General features: G+C 39.2%; 1 pseudogene; it reads left to right on the top strand.

The window, feature by feature from the left end:
* The first annotated feature begins 1,095 nt into the window (after positions 1–1,095).
* Positions 1,096–4,495, top strand: part of LOC102823235 — a 52,151-nt pseudogene continuing 48,751 nt past the window's right edge.

The following is a 4,495-nucleotide window of genomic DNA, read 5'->3' on the forward strand; positions in this document are numbered from 1 at the left end:
GGGACATTTCGGCCACCCCAAGTCAGACGTTAACTTCTTTATTGCTTCTGTTCCAAAAATTTCTCCCAGTAAGCACTTGATCCACTCAGTTATCCTTTTATCTGAAGCTCAGAGTTCTGGGATGACTTCTGAATCTTTTTGATGAGGTTTTATGTATGTTTGCTTAAGAGTATCTGCACAGCCTTTCTGCCTAGTCTACCACCAAGCCTCGCCTTCCTCTAAAACTTGCTCTTGAGTGTAGAGAAAAACTAAAGCTAATTGAACAAATGAGGAACTAAAATAGCCAAACAGAAAATGTCAAAGGACAGCTTGAAAGAACAAAGTAAAGTATGATAATGAAATCTGCAAGGTTAGAAAAACAAAAGGAAAAACACATTTAGCATTTCTCAAGTTGAAAAGAACTGAAGAAAAAATTGAAATTTTGATTATAATATTGAAGGATTCTATGGGAAAAATATTGACTAATGCAGAAAGCATCAAAAGAAAATGGAAAGCTTCTGGTTCCAGGCTGCAAACAGGGGAGTCAGGTAGGGAAAGTTCCAGTGAGAAGGGAGAGGGATCTCACGAAGGAAATTTTCATATAGCAAACCCACAGCCTTTGAACTATCATAAGACCTAGAGCTTCAATCTCACGAACTCGCATTTTTGAAAAATCACACTACTGAGGAAATTGTGGGCAGCTTAAAACTCTCGCCCACAGACTGGTGGGAGCCCTAGCTACCACCCGCCCCTGCATAGCTTAGAGGGAGGGGCTAAAGTCAGCCCATTCAGAAAGCGGTGTTTCCAGCAAAAAAACAAAAACAAAAACAAAAAAACCTAAACAAACAAAACCACAAGAAGCAACATAACCCCCCTTCCCCAAAATCTCCCTGCCCCAGCTTAAGATCTCAGCATGGATACCAGGTGAGACAGTTTACCCATGGCACAGAGAGAGGGAGAGGGACGGCAACTTTTTGACATCATCTGCTGACACCACAAATCTGAAGCCGCCCTGCCCAGGTAGCAGCATGTATCTTCCAGCTATTTTTCTGGTGGGACATGCAACCTTTCTCCCAGGGAACAGATTAAAATCTCCAGCTATCAATTTGGCAACCCATGGCTGGGTGGCTGCCTGAGTTCGCTGGGCAGGACAAATTCAATGCAATCTATAAAAACCCAATAGAACTGGTCTCAACCATCCCAAAATCGAAGGTGAGCACAGGCAGATAACTGACAATCAGAGATAAAAATAGCGGTCAATCTTCCTCCCATTAACTCCCCAATATATATCTGCCCACCTATATGGCAGTGGCTAGTGGAGAGGCCTGAAAGAGGGGTCACCCTCACCCCTTCTGGAGGCTTCTATTTGCACACACACTGATGGTATAGCACGGAAAAGTTGACCAAAGCCTCATCTCTACTCCAAAGTGGTGATTTCTGCCTATGCATTTGTGTTACGTCTGCTTTTGGTCCTTTTGATCACACATCTTTCCTGGAGGTGGGAGCTTTTCCTCCCTACCGCACCTAAGAAGAAGCAGCAATGTGGCCATATAGCCAAACTATAAGCATACACCATAATACTCCACCACTTAGACAAGACCTAACAACACCTGCTATGCATTATAGACAATAAGGGAAGCCTAACTCCTGATCATATTAATAATAATTATAATAAAATAATAATAACCATGACCAAAAAGAAAAAATCAGCATTATCGAAACACGTCCAAAAGCAGAAGAGAGCAGCTGATGCAAATGAGCTGGAGTCAGACAAAAGCTTTATAGAGGAGGAGGAATGGGTTCTGGATATGCCTGAGAGGGAATTCAGAAGAATGATATGGAAACAAATTCAAATACTCTGAAAAGGGGTTGAGGAAAATAAGGAAGAAGTAAGGAAAGTACTGCAGGAACAATCTAATAGGATTGACACAGCACTGGAAACAATTCAAAACCTGCAAAATGATGTCCAGATGATCACGAATGGACCAGAATAGATGATATGGAAGCCAGAACTAGTGATCTGGAAGACAAATCTCTCAATACTGCTAAGATAGAATAGCAAGCTGAAAAAAAGGATAAAACAATCTGAAGACAGTCTAAGATTCATTCTGGATAACATGAAGAGGAACACTGTAAGAATTATTGGCATTCTGGAACAAGAAGAATCAAAGAAATCCACAGAGGAGATAGTTGAAGAGCTTCTGGAAGAAAACTTCCCTAACATCTTGAAAGACGAGAAGATAAACATTCAAGAAGCCCAACGTACCCCAGGAAGGATAGACCCCAAAAGAAAGTCTCCAAGACATATAATAATCAAGCTCTCCAAAATCAAAGACAAGGAAAGAATACTAAAAGCGACCAGGGAGAAGAGAAATATAAATGATAAAGGCAAGCAAATTAAATTAAGCTCTGACTATTCAGAACAAACCATGCAGGCAAGAAGGCAATGGGGGAGACATATACAAAGCACTGCAAGAAAAAAAACTGTCAACCAAGAATCTCCTACCCAGCAAAACTATCTATCAAATATGATGGTGCAATCAAAACATTCCAGGATAAACAGAATCTGAGAGAATTTATCAAAACCAACCCAGCACTTCAAAACATCCTAAAGGGAGTTCTGTGGATGGAGAACCAACAAGAAGAGACAACAAACAGAGATTGACAGGTATGGCAACACCACCTGGAACACAGCCAACAGAGAGCAGCGTCCAGAATAGGACAAGACTACAACAACAAACTCAAGGGAGTGGAGAGATCAACTGAAGGACATTAACATATCAATGTCAAGAAAGGGACAAACGCAGCAACAGAAGCCCAGGTGGTGGACATGCCAGGTAAATCACAGGTTACAATGTAGTATCCTAAATGCAGAGGAAAGATAGTAGACTACAAGGTAACCCCAAAGAAAGTTAACACTCCACAATATATCATAAAAATGCATTCCCAAGCAGAACAAGTGGATATAAAAACTAGGAAGAAACTGACAACAAACAACTCAAAGAACACAAATCCAACACAAGAAGGAAAGCAGAACCAAAGAATGAACAGCACTGCTAAAAAACTAACATAATGACAGCAATCAATTCATACTTATCAATAATTACATTGAATGTCGATGGATTGAATGCACCAGTGAAGAGACAAAGAGTGGCAGAATGGATAAGAAAACAAGATCCATCAATATGTTGCCTGCAAGAGACACACGTCACACACAAAGACAAAAACAGACTAAAAGTTAAAGGATTGAAAAAAATTTACCAAGCCAACTGCAACAAAAAACAAGCATAAGTGGCAATACTAATCTCCGACAAAGTAAACTTTAAGATAAAAGCCAGTATAAGAGACAAAGAAGGACACTATCTCATGATCAAAGGGTCAATTGAGCAAGATGACATAACCATAATAAACATATACGCTCCCAACGAAAGAGCACCAAGATACATGAAGCAAACCTTATGGGAATTGAAGAAAGAAATAGATAAATTCACAGTTATAGTGGGAGATTTCAACACACCACTCTTGAAAAGGGATAGAACAACCAGAAAGAAACTCGACAATGTTACAGAGGAACTTAATAACACAATCCAGCCACTTGAACTCATAGATGTATACAGAGCATTCTGTCCAACAACAGCACAATATGTATGCTTCTCCAGTGCGCATGGAAAATTTTCCAGACTTGACCATGTGTTAGGTCACAAAGCAAGCCTGCATAAATTCACAAGCATCAAAATTCTACAGAGCATCTTCTCAGACCACAATTGTATAAAACTAGAAATCAACAATAAGAAGGCCAAAACAATAAAGTTGAATACATGGAAACTGCTGAAAAGCGACTGGGTAAAAGAAGAAATTAAACATGAATTCACAAAGTTCCTAGAAACAAACAAGAATGAAAACACAATATACCAAAATCTTTGGGACACGGCGAAAGCAGTCCTGAGAGGACAATTTATTGCAATAAATACACACATCCAAAAAGAAGAAAGAGCCAAAATCAACACATTAACACAGCATCTTCAACAATTCGAAGCAGACCAGCAGAGGGAATCCACAGTCAATAAAAGAAGGGAAATAATAAAGATAAGAGCAGAAATAAATGAGATGGAAAACCAAAAAACTATAGAAAGAATCAACAGGACAAGAAGCTGGTTCTTTGAAAGGATTAATAAAATTGACAAACCGCTGGCAAAACTAACTAAAGAAAAGAGGGAGAGGACACAAATCAATTGCATTAGAAACCACATAGGTGAAGTCGCAACAGAACCAAATGAAATAAAAAAGATAATAACAGAATACTATGATGAGCTGTATTCCAACAAATTCAAAAATTTGGATGAGATGGATACATTTCTAGAAAAACATGACCTACCTAAACTTCCTCTCGTAGATTTGTTTTCATTTTCTTCAGCTTTTATTTGAATTTGCATATCAGTAATTGATGGTCTGTTCCACAGTCTGCCCCTGGCCTTCTCTTCACTGATGATATGGAGCTTTTCCATCTTCTCTTTCC

The sequence above is a fragment of the Chrysochloris asiatica genome, unplaced genomic scaffold (genome assembly GCF_000296735.1).
Source record: "Chrysochloris asiatica unplaced genomic scaffold, ChrAsi1.0 scaffold00107, whole genome shotgun sequence".
Lineage (NCBI taxonomy): Eukaryota > Metazoa > Chordata > Mammalia > Afrosoricida > Chrysochloridae > Chrysochloris > Chrysochloris asiatica.